Source organism: Sinocyclocheilus rhinocerous, unplaced genomic scaffold (assembly GCF_001515625.1).
Source record: "Sinocyclocheilus rhinocerous isolate Xijiao unplaced genomic scaffold, SAMN03320098_v1.1 scaffold147, whole genome shotgun sequence".
In the NCBI taxonomy this organism is placed as follows: domain Eukaryota; kingdom Metazoa; phylum Chordata; class Actinopteri; order Cypriniformes; family Cyprinidae; genus Sinocyclocheilus; species Sinocyclocheilus rhinocerous.
Window position 1 is genome coordinate 393211 of NW_015651498.1, and position 15847 is coordinate 409057.

At 37.3% G+C, this 15847-nt stretch overlaps 1 pseudogene; it reads left to right on the forward strand.

Moving 5' to 3' along the window:
• Positions 1 to 9307: 9307 nt before the first annotated feature.
• Positions 9308 to 15727, forward strand: LOC107712943 (protein deglycase DJ-1zDJ-1-like; annotated as a pseudogene).
• Positions 15728 to 15847: the final 120 nt, after the last annotated feature.

Sequence of the window (15847 nt, forward strand, 5' to 3'; positions counted from 1 at the left end):
AAATAAAAATGTAGTCATCGTTTACTCACACTCACTTACTGTTTGAATTTCCCCATTGATTTACGTAGTATGAAAAAAAAAAATACTATGGACATCAATGGCTACCGTCAACTGTTTGGTTACCAACATTCTTCAAAATGTATTTTGTGTTCAACAGAAGAAAGAAACTCATAAAGGTTTGCAACAACTTGTGAGTAAATGATAACAGAAGTTTCATTTTTGTGTGAACTATCCTTTTAATATAATTAGGTGGATTAAACAATGGTCTCTATGTCTTATAATCTGCTATGAATTAACATGTAACCGGCCGCTGATGCACACCTTATGTGTTTAGGTTGTGAGTTTTACAGTAAATGATATTAGTCTTAGCACACATAAGGCAAGAGAAGCCAGCGCGTTACATGGATCAGGACAGCTACCGTGTGATGGGCATCTGTGTGCGGGAGGCTGATGTCATGATCTGTCACGCACTTCGTTTCAGGACAACAGGGGCGCAGCTGCTCGCCTCACCTGCCACATCCAGTACACAGCTGTCTCCAACCGCCATCCAAAAACATATCAAAATCTGCCGCCCTTTCTTTTTGGCCTTATGCCACTTTGATTGTTTAGAGATTGGATCGAAAACAACACACCAGACTCAAACCTGCATCGCCCACATGAGCACCAGAGCACAACATGTCAGAACACAAATGGTGCAGGTTGATGTGTAATAATTAGAAGTTGAATTTAAAAGTGAAAGTGGGGCAGTCGTGGCCTAATGGTTAGAGATTAAGATTTGAAACCCAAAGGTCATGGGTTTGAGTCTCGGTACCGGCAGGGATTGTAGGTGGGGGGAATGAATGACCAGCACTCTCTTCCACCTTTAATACCACGACTGCCTGCAGCATATTTGCTGAATAAAATGGCTTGTTCTTTACTAATTTTGGGTGCTGATTCCAAATAGTGCCTGTTTTGCTTAAGCACATCACACTTTCTCACAAAATATGATGTCTTTCATAGCATTTTTGCTTTTACAACCATTTGTAAAGTGAGGAAATTATTGTATGCCTAATCCTGATTTCCACTTTCTCCAGTCCTTTGAGATTGTAAATTAAATTACATAATTTGAATTATTTTTTTGTAATAAAATTTTTTTTTTTTTGATAAGTGCATTAAAGCTTTTATATATATTTGAACAATCTTCATTCCTATTTTATGAAAAATAATATTGTATGTGGTGGAAAGTTTTTATTGATATTTTTGTATTCAGCATTATAAAATTAGGTAATATAGGGCTTTTTTTAATGAGTTCAAACTGAGATCTCTGAGAAATCTGAAAAGCAGGACACTGCCCATTATACTCATTTAATTAATCTTGCTGAAGTCTAGGAGAAATGATTGAGATATTAAACACGTTAGCATTATTCACCTCTGTGGATTTTTCCCATATGGCTTTAATAAGGATTTCATTTATACAGCGATAAATATTCCCGGCGACTTATAGATATGTACTCTTGTGCAATTAGTAGCATGTTCTCCCTAGTAGCTGTGGATTATCCCACTCTCTATTGGCCCTAAAAATCAATAGAAAATCATTAAACAGTTAAATAGGTACTCAAGCAAAAGCCCTGGCATATTCTACACCTCAAGCTGGCTGAACCTGAGGGGCCACGTTTCTGAAGATAAGCCGAGAGGATGGGCCCAGCTGGTGGGCACCACCGTCAGCCGCGCCACACTCTAATAATCCCGCTGTATTTGTTACACCCGCCTCGAAGCGCCGGCCCTTATAGGGCCCTGCTTCAGGTCTGCATGTCATCAGCATGCTGTGTTTGAAGATAGGCCCTGTGTGTTATTATAATCTAATGAAAGCGAAAGGAGAGTGGAACCTTTAAATCCCACCGGGAGTATTAAAGTCGACAGGCCGTGCACGTAGCCTATCTCCGTGCACCCGAATGGCCTGGAAGCGGCCAATGCATTTGAAATCATGTCATGTGCATGTGAGAAAGCCATAGCAACATATGCACGGGACGAACTTGCAAGTGCGATACAAATTTAATGCAATGCACTTTCTTTGAGCTGGTTTTCTTTGAGCTGTAGGTTTGATTTTGGCATTGGTGGGGACATAACGGCAGACAACAGAGATTTAATTGTTTGATCAAAATTATTGCTAGGGACAATTTAGTAGTTGCTGGATATTGGTAGGGACATGTCATAGCATCTACTAAATTCTACACCCTTGTTTAAAGGTGTTTTTTATTTTTTTTTTACTGTACTAAAGCATAAACATACAATAATATTTTGCAGATATTTAGGAAACATGCTAAGTTCACATACTTGTTTGTCAGAAAAACAATGCTACAGCCAGTTATTCTACTTTAAAATGTGGGTTACGTGTCGGAATGTCTGTTTTTGTTTTGATCTGCGTGATTCCGCCCACTGGCAATTTACACAATATTATTTCGACACCCTGTGTTGCCAAGTTGGTGGAAAACAGCCATGGAAGCCAGCAAACGAACAGGGTCAGAGATCGCACATTCTACCTGACCTAAAAAGCCTCAGCATCCATCTCAAAAGATCTGTGATCGGTGGCATATTAAAACACGGATAAATCAACTCATCAGCTTACAGTATAAGGCTCGTTGCTTTCCATTATCAGTTGCACTTGTTCTTGTTGTGTGTCCTTAATGTGGCAACCCATGTGAGCATCCAGTCTGATGGGGAGGAGGGGGCGGGACAAACAACTCTCTCCAATATTTTGATTTTAGACTGCAGTACCCATTTAAACCGCTAGCTGTCAATATAAGAAAATGGACTCAAAGCTCTTGACAATATATGGCTGTAAATGGCAATAAATGTCACAATGGCACAAATTATTGTGAAGAACTACAGGTGTTTTTGGACTGACACCATCTGGATTGTCTATTATGATCACTGTACAGCAAATTAAATCACCAGTTACCACACAGTCATCTATTAGCTATGACGGAAATATGGATAATATAGTTAGAAGTATTTGGTAATTCAAGCATTACTATTACAAACATAAATAAATAAATAAAAAATAAACATATAATGAATGAATGAATAAATAAATCAACTTACAATATTAAACAAACAGGCCTATTATAATTCATCTCACAGCATTTATGTTGCGAACATGAATGATTCCTTAAATAGAACTTGAGAATGGGCTAATTTGACCTGGGCCACTAAGTAACCACCCTAGCAACCATTTAGAATGCATTTAGAATTATGGCAGCAATTTAGCAGGTTGAGATACAGTACAGCATTTAAATCTGTCCTTGTAAAGCAAACATGATGCAGATGCAGATGTCACAACAGGTCTGTAACCCAAAGAAGCAAGGCCTTCTTGTACATGCTCACCCCTCCAGAAAAAATAATAAATAAAAAAAGCAAAAAAGGAATTATTTATTTTTCATGTTTACACCGTTTCATATTCACAGGGCTGGTAACAGGATTACTCAGTGACAAACAAGAATTTGTGGAATTCCCTGACTTCCTGCATCTGTTGGTTGCCTTCTTTAAAGGAAGAAAAAATCCTCAGTATTAAAGAATCCCCAGTGGTAACATTCCAGAAGCCCCTCAGGTTTGAGAGGGAACCTCTGTGCAGGGTTAGATAAAGCTGCAGTTTGCAGAGGGTCTGGCAGCGGCGCGGTTGCATGCGGTGGAGGGTGGTACACTGTAAAAAATGACCGTGAATTTAACGGTAAAAGACTGTAAAAATGCTACAGTAAAATCCTGTTAAATGGTTAACGGTAAATTCCCCTACTATATACGGTGAAAAACTGTATTGGACATTACATGTATTGGACATTAATTTTACGGTAGTATACCGTATTTGGAAGTGAAAAAGACCGTATAATTTACAGTGAATAACCGTAAATTGACATTCCCAGAATTCCCTGTGTTACATTTCAAATTTGATGTTTTTTTGTTGAAATAACTATGTTTCTTTTTAGTTTTTTCTTATCAGTTTTGTATATTAGCGTTGTGCGTTACACCTAATGTTGTTCAGTTAATGTTTATTGCATTATTTCAGTTTCATGTGTGTTACCATGATGGTGTTTGGTGTTTGTGTGAATGACACTGTGCACCTTCTATATATGTTATTATTTAAAAGCTGCTTGTGATAGGCTTTGGTTCATCGTGTGACTTTCTCATCACCACCTGCGTTTGGTGGTTATCAGTGTATTACAAAGGTACAAAACAGATTTTAGTACTTCAATAGGTTGGTATATAATAACATTTTATCAGTTAATGAAATTACGGTATTTAACTGTAAATTTAAGTTACAACCGTAAAACCTAAAACGTTGCTACCATATTTTTTACGGTAAAATTCCGGCAACCACAGCTGCCGGTTTTCTACCGTAAATTTTACGGAATTTTTTTTACAGTGTAGATAATAATGAAAGTAGTTAAATTGCACTTACTGTAGGCTCCTGCATTAGTCAGACTGTCACATCGCAGATGAGTATGAACATATCAGATCACTAAATCAGAAGGAAATAAAGAGTGACACAGAGTCAGGAAGAAGTAAAGAGAAAGAAAATCCGCGTTTGCTGCCAAAACCAGATGAAAGGCTCTGTACACTTGTTCGCGCCCCTTGCTATACAGTTGTTCTGTGCAGATTTTCTGCTGTAAATCTGCTTTGCATTACTGCTCTTAAGCTCTGTGTTTGTGGGACATGAGGCCTCCAAGAGTGCCAGTGATGCACCATTTTGAAAGTGGAGCTTCCTCGACTTCTTCCTTAAGTCTACACGCGGTTAACTTGAAACAGACTGTGTGCACAAGTTTTAATCTGCTCACGTTTCCTTTTCGCTCCATGACTGATGTTGCTGAACGTCTATTGAAATGTTGAGTCTTTGCAGCCTAATGTCATGCTTGTTGGGTTGTAAATCAGAGAAGAGAAAAGCAGAGTTGTTTAAATAGATTAATGGCTTTAAACTAAAAGTCAACATGAAATCTTTTTCTTTATCTATACTTTCTTAATACATGTTCTTGGACTTATGCTGCCTTCCTATGCGGAATTATCGTAATTACAAGGTTCCTGATTGGAAATTGGACATAAGGTTTATCAAGTCACAACTGGGAAACTCATACCTGAGTTTCCGAGTCATACATTTTGGCAGAGGCGGGAACCATTGCTGACTGTTAAAGTCTGCCTGCAGTGGCTAATTTTATCCTGTAAAACGTATTTTGAATATTCAGAATCACACATTTAAATGTTTTTTTCCCCATGAAAATTATTTCTTTATGCCTTAAAGCAGCACTATGTAACTTTTGGCGCTCTAGCTGTTAATGAACAGAACTGCACAGATCCCGCGGAAGAACATTCCAACCGGAGCTACTTCTCTAAGTTTATGTCTCTGGCGATTCACGCAGGTATGTGTTACTCCGCAGCGGTGACCAGGCTACAATAGTCCAAATATAAGTACTTATTATAAGTGTACCGTAGTGATTCGGAATAAGACAAAAACGCGGTTTGGAAGATGAATTCATGATGTACTCGCTCAATATATACATTTTGCAAATTTTGAACACAGAAAAAGTTACATAGTGCTGCTTTAAATGTAAAAAAGTACAAGGTTTTCTGTTAGGGGTAGGGTTTAGTATTTATAACTAGCTATATATAAACATATAAGTCTATGCAATGTACACATTTAGATTAAGTTAGTAAATGTGTGTGTGTATACCTGTGCAGCATGTATTATGGGTGACTTTTCCAGCATTGAAATGAGGGACTGTGATGTGGGCAGCCGGTCAAAAGCATACTGAATCCCCACAGAGGAATATCTCCTGTAGGGATAGCATAAGCACATAACACCATTACCATTTTCATCTTTAATAGCAGGGTTATTAACGAATGTAAATGTGAGTGTGTTACCAGTCTACAATATCACTGGTTCCAAGCAGTGTGGCTGGAATTTGTGGAATTCCCTGACTTCCTGCATCTGTTGGTTGCCTTCTTTAAAGGAAGAAAAAATCCTCAGTATTAAAGAATCCCCAGTGGTAACATTCCAGAAGCCCCTCAGGTTTGAGAGGGAACCTCTGTGCAGTGTTAGATAAAGCTGCAGTTTGCAGAGGGTCTGGCAGCGGCGCGGTTGCATGCGGTGGAGGGTGGTACACTGTAAAAAATGACCGTGAATTTAACGGTAAAAGACTGGGAGTTTGGAAGACGAATTCATGATGTAATCGCTCATTATATACATTTAGCAAATTTTGAACACAGAAAATGTTACATAGTGCTGCTTTAATATGGCTTGAATGTAAATACCTCATTTAGTGTACGGATCTATGAATATATGAATAGTCCCCGCCTCCTCTAAAGCTCATCAGCTCGGACCTGCTCCACTTTCACTCAGTTAACTTAAGTAGTAAATTCTACCACGGGTGTAGGTTTGATTTTGACATTGGTGGGGACATAAGGGGGACATAACATTATACAGACATGTCTGTGATTGGCTGCAAAAACACGTTGTAAATAGAAACCTAAAAGAATGAAAAGCCCCGCCCGGGGATTGAATTGGTTAAATATTTATGACGTAGAAAACAGAGGCGGTATCAAGCAACGTTTTTGGAACTGGCTTTGGTAAACTGCAGTTTTAAGGAGAAAATGCTCAGAAATGGTGTTGACTGATAAATTGTCACATGGTTTGTCTTTAAGCATATTAAAACACCAGAGAGACATGTAAACAGAGTTAAAAGCTTGATTTTCACCACAGGGTGTCTTTAAGTTTTATTAGTTTTTCCCACTTAATCTGCGTTGCTTTCTCTTGCTGCTACAGTCAAATGTATTTATGTATGTAAATAATCATTTTATACATGTTGTTTTGTATTTTACTCAGTGAAAACAACATTTATTTGCATTGCATTTGCATAACAGCATTTATCTAAGTGAATGTAGCCGATACAATAGTGTGAGCAGGCTAATGTTTATATGGTTTCAACGAATGAGATGCTTCATTATTCAAAATCCATTTAACATTGGTTGAGCATCTTCAATAGGCTGCATTTAGGCTTTAATAAGATTTCCCCAAGAAAGAGGTAAGAATGAGCCTGGTGTTCTCCATGATTCCTATTCTATCAGACAACAAAGCACTTGAACATGACAAACTCCACTTCAGAAGTGGGAAGTAGGACATTTCTCATAGCATGTGAAGGCAGCATGACTATGCTGAATTCAGATGAGAAAGTTATTTCAATTACTGACAAAGACAGGAAGATTTTTAGCATTAGTGCAGCATTATAATTAGAATAGATTATTTAATTGTACCTATTTGAAGAAATGTCTCTTCTGCACACCAAGGCTGCATTTATTTGATTAAAAATACTGTAAAACAGTAAAATTGTGAAATAATATTACAATTTAAAATAACAGTTTTTAATATATTATAAACTGAATTTTCAGCATCATTACTCCAGTCTTCAGTGTCACGTGATCCTTCAGAAACCATTCTAATATGCTGCTTTGCTGCTCAAGAAACATTTCCTATTATAATAAATGTTAAAAATAATTGTGCTGCTTAATGTTTTTGTGGAAACAGTGATACATTTGATGACTAGGAAGTTCAAAAGAACAGCATTTATTGAAATAAAAATCTTTACTGCACCTTTGATCAATTTAATGCGTCCTTTCTGAAGAGAATTATTAATTTCTTTAAAAAAAAATTACTCCGCAACTCGAACGGTCTTGATGTATGTTAAAGCTGGTATGAGGAACCAATCATAACATACAGAAGTCTTAACTGTAAAGATCAGAGAAAGGCAAAATGGTCATGAACACTAAATTATGACTATGTCTTGGTGCAAGAAATCTTGACTGTTTTCAGCAAGAACAAACAAACTCAACATAAGCACACACAACTCTGGTAGGCCTGATTTACAAGGCGACAGGAAAAACAGTGGTGAGTCCAAACTCAAGGATGTTCTCTTTTGTCTTGAGAATGTGTCAGTGCATCTTAACCAGCACGAGCGTCTGCCAGCAGCGAGTGTGTTGAGGACTACGCACAGATGGTTGAGCAGGCGACTCCACATCGCCAGTGTTTCCAAGCATAATCCCTGTCTTACCAGGGTTACCTGTTTTACAAACAACTTTAATTTCCATTTTGTATTTACAACACAGGCATACTGTCTATAAGCTTTTGAGATAAAGAGTTGGGGAAATAATTAAATAAAGGGAAAATAAGCTATGTAGGGTGAGCTCAGTTGATCCCAGCTGCATATGCTGGTAATCACCGCTGCTTGCTGGATTTGCACACAGGCACGCAACAAACAGGCTGCTGCCAGAACCTGCGCTGTGTGTGTCGTCCACTGCTGCAATGTATTCTGGACCAAAGCATCATATACCAGGGTCTCAATGCACAGAGATTGCAAACCTGAGAGAAGTGTCCGAGAATGGAAACTCCAGATGCTTTATCTGTAACAGCTTGAGACTTGCACTTTGTTAATGTGTCTTTAGAGCGCATGATTTAGATAATTTTGCACTGGAGCAGATTTTTAAAAATGTATTAGTAAAAGTTCATACAAATCCTTCATGTTCCAGGTCTTCATCTGCATCTCATTCAAATGTGTACATTCATTATAAATTGGAAATTTGCCTCAAGTGTCAACATTTCTGTTCCTCATAAAGACGATGACACTGAATGCTGTTTTAGGCCCATCAACAAGTTACAAATACTGTGTCTGAAACTGCAATTCAATGGTCTATAGCGTCCTCTAGTGGCCGAATATCTGCATTTCCCCCAAATACCTGCCCCGTATTGAAAACAACTTTACTTTTAATCTAAACATAAATAAATAAATAAACTCACATAAGTGAAAGTATGTACTATTACATAATTTGTAACCATATATACACCTGGAATGTTTACCTCTCTCTCTCTCTCTCTTTCTCTCTCTCTATTTTTTTCAAGCAGATCCAGACAGATAAAAATAATACGATATAAGGTACCCTTTTATTCCGGTATTATTAATGTATTTGTCCTTCCATAACTGAAAATAAATCTGTAGTGGACACTATGCATTTAAGGGTATATTCGGGTTAAAGGGTCCACATTTTCTTTCATCTTCATGATGACTATTTGTAATAAAATTGATTTTTACACCTCAGATATTGATACAGTCTGTAGTATTTTCTGTAATAATTATTTTTTTATTGTAAAATAAAAAAATATATATTTGTGTTTTAATACGCATGATTCAGTTTTAACAATAATACAACGTACATGATTACACATATGAATATTATAAATGAACGCAAGAAGGAAAAGAAGACTTTTATTTTGCCTGGTAGTTCCCCACAAGTAACCAGACCCGGAAACGCCTTTTATAATAAGTGTGTCGTATGTGTGTGGGTTTGCATTGTGTTGCAGACATTTACAGGCCCTCAGACTCACACTCATGGCTGGGAAAAGAGCTCTGGTGATTCTGGCGAAGGGCGCGGAGGAGATGGAGACGGTGATCCCGGTGGATGTCATGCGCAGAGCAGGGGTCTGTTCAGCACTTTACATTGAGCTGTGGAGACTTGTGCTAATGCAGGGCTGCTGTGTGCATCATGTCTGTAGGCGACTAGTTATGTGTGCGCGGGACATATTATGCATTATCTGAATTTCTGCAGTTGTCTTTGTAAAGAGAATGCAGCGATCAGTGTCTGTTGAATGGAGACTGCTCATGTGCAGCGGTATATGCTCACATACTGCTGCCGGTGTGTAAATGCCAAAGTTTGCTGCTTTGCAGAACGGAGTCAGCTGGACTCTGACATTACATAATCAGATTTTATACGACGATTTTTTTTTTAGAGAAATTTATTGCTCCAGTACTTTTATTTAGCAAGGATGCATTACGTTGATCAGAAGTGACAGCAAATACATTTGTAATGTTGCAAATAAATGCTGTTCTTTTGAACATCCTATTCATCAAAGAATTCTAAAAAAATTTTGCACAAAAACATGAAGCAGGCAGCACAACTGTTTTCAGCATTGATAATAATCAGAAATGTTTCTTGAGCAGCAAATCAGTATATTAGAATGATTTCTGAAGATCATGTGACACTGAAGACTGGAGTAATGATGCTGAAAATTCAGCTTTGAACACAGGAATAAATTACATTGTAACATATATTCACATAGAAAACAGTTATTTTAAATTATTAAAATATTTCTGTCTCTCTCGCTCTCTCTTTATTTTTTTATTCTTCGAAACATTTGGGATAATGTAAGTACACAAGTAAGCAAAATATATAACACCGTCCTAGTGGTTTTTGGATATTTTAATAAAAAAATCTTACATATTGTGCCTTTAACTGGCTTCTCATAAGTTCAGAGTTGACTAGAAGTGATTTCTGCTGAATGAAGTTGAGTGCTGTCTCCATCCACTGGCCAAATAATGCATTGCCAATAAAACCATTCAAATTCATTTGAAATTCTTTTAAATAAAAACAGCTCGATTTAAACTAGACTTCTATAAATATTTTGAATTTATCACATACAAAACTTTGATGCATACATGTAGATGTATGCATGTCATAGATAATGAGAAGTTTGCTGCTTAATGCAGATGAATGTCATTTTCTGACAGGGTCCGTATAATGTTGTACTTCTGCCTGGAGGTTTGCTTGGAGCTCAAAACCTTTCTGAGGTATGAATGTTTTAATTATGTGTATTTTAATTACAGTTGAACGGATTCCCTAGGAGAGCTCTCACGCCATGTGCATCTTGCATAACATTATGCCGTGTCCCTCAAATAAATAGAAAACAGCTTTGCGTCATCTGCTGAGGTTACAAATGCGCTCGTATTGTGAAATGCAAACATTGCATAATTATGTAAATTGAAGAGGTGTTGTGCCAGTGTGACGGTGATTTCAGTAATAGCATATTATGTGTGTGTTGTAGTCTCCCGCTGTGAAAGAAGTGTTGAAAGACCAGGAGGGCAGGAAGGGTCTGATCGCTGCAATCTGTGCAGGTAATCTTCATATCGTGACCTCTGTGCACACATTAACCTTTTCCTGGATAAACATCATTTCAACTTTTTCAGTGCTGCTCTGTTAGGCAAAATGTCAGCAAGAGAAGTCATAAATTACCTTTTTCCTCCAGTATAAATTTCCCAGAGGGCCTTTGGTAGTTTTTTTTTTTCCCAGCGGGCCTTTGCCCCCGTTTGTACACCTGAACCGTCTGGATAATTTCTAGAAGATTTCTTTCTGATGTGTGGCGTATCTATGTCAATAAGATGCTCATGGCTCAATGGATCATAATTATGACTGCAGATCTGTAAAATGACAAATCGGAAATACAAATTATGAGGATAATGAGTTGTAATAATTGCAGATATTAAGCACGTCCGTCTTCATTTGTGGGTGTATTGAACACAGAGATGTGTGCTATCAGCTTTGCCGTTCAAGGGCTCGTGAAGGACGTGGTGAATGAGGACACTGAGGCCATGTGGCCGAGGAGAGTGGAAGGCGTCCCAGAAAACGGCAGATGTCCCCATAGGGATCTCTAATGAACAGGAAATGGCTTCTTTTAGTGCCACCTTAAAAACCAAGTCTGTGTACATGGATTCAGAATGCATGATCAGATTGTCAAGAATAAATTAACATACGCAATTTCTCGGGTAATTACGCTGCCGAACCTGAAATCTACATCCATGACTATTAGCTTTGCATATGCTAAATACTAGTTTACTCCTAAAAGTTGACCAACTAAACTTCTAGCGGCCTTTTAAAATCAATGAAAAGCATGGATGACATTCAGGTTTTTTTTAGTTAACTAAAAGCATAAAAAACATTTTTGTTACATGACATAAAATAACCTTCAATTGAAATAAAATGTAAAAAACCTTAAACTTACTTTATTTCAGCTAGTTGCCATGGCATTCTTTCTCATTTACATTTAGTTTAACTTAACTAAAACTGAAATAAAAATTAATAAAAACTAACCATATGCACATATAAAAAAAAAAAAAAATAAATAAAAAAAAATGACACTGAACAAAATTGCTAAAACTAAAAAAAATATTAAAACAGAAAATATAAAAATATAAATTAATTTAAAATATTGTAATTTTTTTTGTCCAATACATATGCACATATAAAAAAAATAAAAAAAAAAATAATAAAAATGACACTGAACAAAATTGCTAAAACTAAAAAAAATATTAAAACAGAAAATATAAAAATATAAATTAATTTAAAATATTGTAATTTTTTTTGTCCAATAATGGTCTCTAGAATAGGGATGTCTGCTTTTACTAATGTCACCTGAGAATGACTAGTCATTAGACGAAGAGAACCATAGTTTTGAAGGGTTATGACTTAGCCAAAGGCTAGTGGTAATAATAATAATACAGTTATTTATTTATTTACTGTATATTTATATAGTTTTTTTTATTTTTATTAATTTGAACACAGTATTTTTTTTACTTCCTGTTTCAATAGAAAATACATGAACGCAGGAATGAGAATTAAGTTTATGAAAGTTGTTAAATGTTCTGGAACAAAAGACTGTGATTAGGGCATAAAGGTCTATTATACCTGCCTTTCTTTTATTTCCTTTTGTGGACTGAGCTTTTCACGAGCAAGACCCGTAACAGTAGATGCAAGGATCAGATCGGTCAGCAAATGTCCTGCCAGAGAAAGTGTAATCACTAGACCGCACTGGGCGTCTGGCAGGGTGCACAATCAATAGTTAAGAGCTCTCTTTTCATTAATGTTCAGATGAGCTCAGTGCACAGCCAGGGCACTGCCAACGATAATGCAGCAAGTCCTCTGTTATTTTTAGACCCCTATTTTTACTTGCTTCCTCCTTCCAATGCAGATTGCAGGATTAGATGGAAATTGTATACCCAGTTTATTTTAGATAACAATATATTGATGTTTGGCTGATAGCGAAATGATTTACACCATGTAAAAGTCACTGCCCCTTCCAGGCACTGGCACTGAGTCATGCACTGTAGCAGGAGTTTTATATTAATAATAACTAGATTTGCAAATTTTTCTGAAGAAATTGTGATTGGAATTTGTACTTGCACAAGGTAGCACATCATTTACACACCAAACAGGTTCGTTCAAGAATCACAGGATCATTTTTCTTCACAGTTTCCTGCTTTTAAGAGAAATAAGGTGAAATTGTCTAACTTCATGTAATTTTCTGACCTGTTGCAGGCCCGACGGCACTCTTGGCACACGGTATCGCATATGGCAGCACAGTTACCACCCATCCAGGTGCCAAGGACAAGATGATGGCTGGTGGTAATGTCTCTACACATACCTAGTCTTTTTCACACAAGCCTTTAATGTCGGTGATGGAAACTTGCATACTTGACAGGCATGTCATGGAAAACACCACACAATAAACATCCAACAGAGGGTGCTGTAGGTAATAGCACAATAGCTACGTTGACATGAAATCAGTCTGACTGATGAATCCAAACATAGTGTTTTCATGAACGCTAAATAAATTGATTGAGTTGATGTGCGCATTTATATGTCACATGCTTCAAATAGGATTTGATCTTTTGACATACACACACTGCATGAATATACAGAGTTTCCCGCTGTTTGAAGACACGCATACTAGCCTTTCTTTGTTTTAAAAAGCAGACTTTATATTTATCTATTTTCAGTCCTATTTAGGAGACGATGAGCATATGAAGCTTTGTGCTGTGTTGCTTGTAATTATCAAGCAGTAAAATGCCGCTTCCCCTGCCCAAAACAAGCTGTGGATGAGAGTCTAAAGCAAGGACTGGTGGTGCATTCGTCCTGCACCATTTCACAGTCGATGAGTGAATTTCTGACACTTAAGATTTAACAACAGCAGCTCGTTCTGTGCATCATTCTGCCATTTCTACGTCATTGCACATGCGTAGAACTTCCCAGTTTTGATTTTCAATCCGATCAAGACAAGAGTTTACATGTCCTATCGACTGGATTAGAAAAGGTTTAAAGGGGTCGGTCATATGATGCGATTTCAATTTTTCCTTTCTCTTTGGAGTGTTACAAGCTCTTGGTGCATAAAGAAGATCTGTAAAGTTGCTAAGACTAAAGTCTCAAATCCAAAGAGATATTCTTTATAAAAGTTAAGAGTCAGCCACACCTACCTAAAACGGCTCGTTCTAACACACCCCACATGTCTTCGCGCTGTGGATCGCCGGATCGGCTTTCACCGTGGATGAAGCAGAGTCCAGCCTGGGGTCGTCACATGTGGTTGCCGCAAGCCAGCCGGCCGCTCCTTCGTCGAATCCGCCGACTGCGCTGTTCTCAACCCCTGCCTCTGCTCACCCTAGCCGCCGTGTGAAACTACTTTGTTTGGCCTTCCAAAAGAGGACACGACTAGAAATCAGTGGCTAAGTTGTATTTACAACACTGTTCCAGAACAGTTTAACCCAAATATTCAGATGTGTGCAGCACATTTTATGGAGGACTGTTTACTGATCCTGGGAGAGTAACATTAGACTAAAATGCCAGCACTTCTGACTCACGTAAGTACGTTTTCATATTTAAAGGATCTGCCACTGATCAAACGCGAGAAGCGCTTGTTGTTTGTCGTTTCTCCAAAGCACACCTCGCTTTTTCAGAACGATGAGCTTTGTAAAAATTTCAGAAAGTTTCAGAAAGGCGGGGCATAGAGGAGAAACAATAATGTACAGTATGTGGAAAATAATGTGTTTTTTGAACCTTAAACCGCATAAACACATTTCATTACACCAAATACACAAAATAATATTCTTTTTAGCAACATCATATGACCCCTTTAAACCACCACTTACAACCCAAATTAAATTTCAATCAGATATGGACAACTCATTCCAATTGACATGGTTACATGTGACTTTTTTTTACTAACGTATTATTAGGGTCCATGTAAACACAGTTAGTGACAACTGTTGGAGAATGATAAGTAACAGTGTTTGAAAGGACTTCTAGCGTACTGCTTAATGCATATTGTGCACTTTACATGTAAATATGTTTTTGTGCTATGATCAACTAATGAAATAATAAAAACAAAAATTATGGTGGATGTTACTTTTCATTTCATTAAACACAATGGATATGTACATACTGCATATGTCTAGAAATGTTGTAGGTCATTTGTGATCTCTTAATTAATTACATAATTATATAGCTGTTGTCTGCAGACCGAAAGTTACAATGTAGTGTTCTTCTTAAACTGGGGTGCTTTTGTGTTTCGTTTGCTGCAGGAGAACAAAAAATAAAGATTGCACTTCTCGACTGTGGTGATATCTTTAGCCATATGAATTATTTTGTATTCTTCCCCCAGATCATTATAAATATTCAGAGGCTCGAGTTCAGAAGGATGGTAACGTGATCACCAGCAGAGGGCCAGGAACCAGCTTTGAGTTTGCCTTGACTATAGTGGAGGAGCTCATGGGTGCAGAGGTTGCTGGCCAAGTCAAAGCCCCACTCGTCCTGAAAGACTGATCATCAAACTGCGAAGATCTGCACTGTTTAAAGTCGCATTGAACTGCTCTGCCAATCTGAAAGGGTGTTGAATTTAATTGGTTTAGAATTTTCCTAGCATGTGATTTTCTGATGTGTAGGAACATGAATATTTAATGAAATTGCTTAAATATATTTGAAGAGAGTTGCTGCAGACTGGCAATCGATAGCCTAAATGGCTGTTTATGGCTTTCTCTAAGGTCGTATTCCCAGTTCTCTTGCTTTGCACTTATTAACTTCTGTACCAGAATAAAATAATAGTGCACTAAACTCATAAAGTCTCTTAATAACTTTTACATACATTTAACATGAACAGATAAATACAGAGCACTTTGATGGCATTAACAGAAAGCAAAAAGAGCATTATTATTGTTATTATTATTATTAATAATAA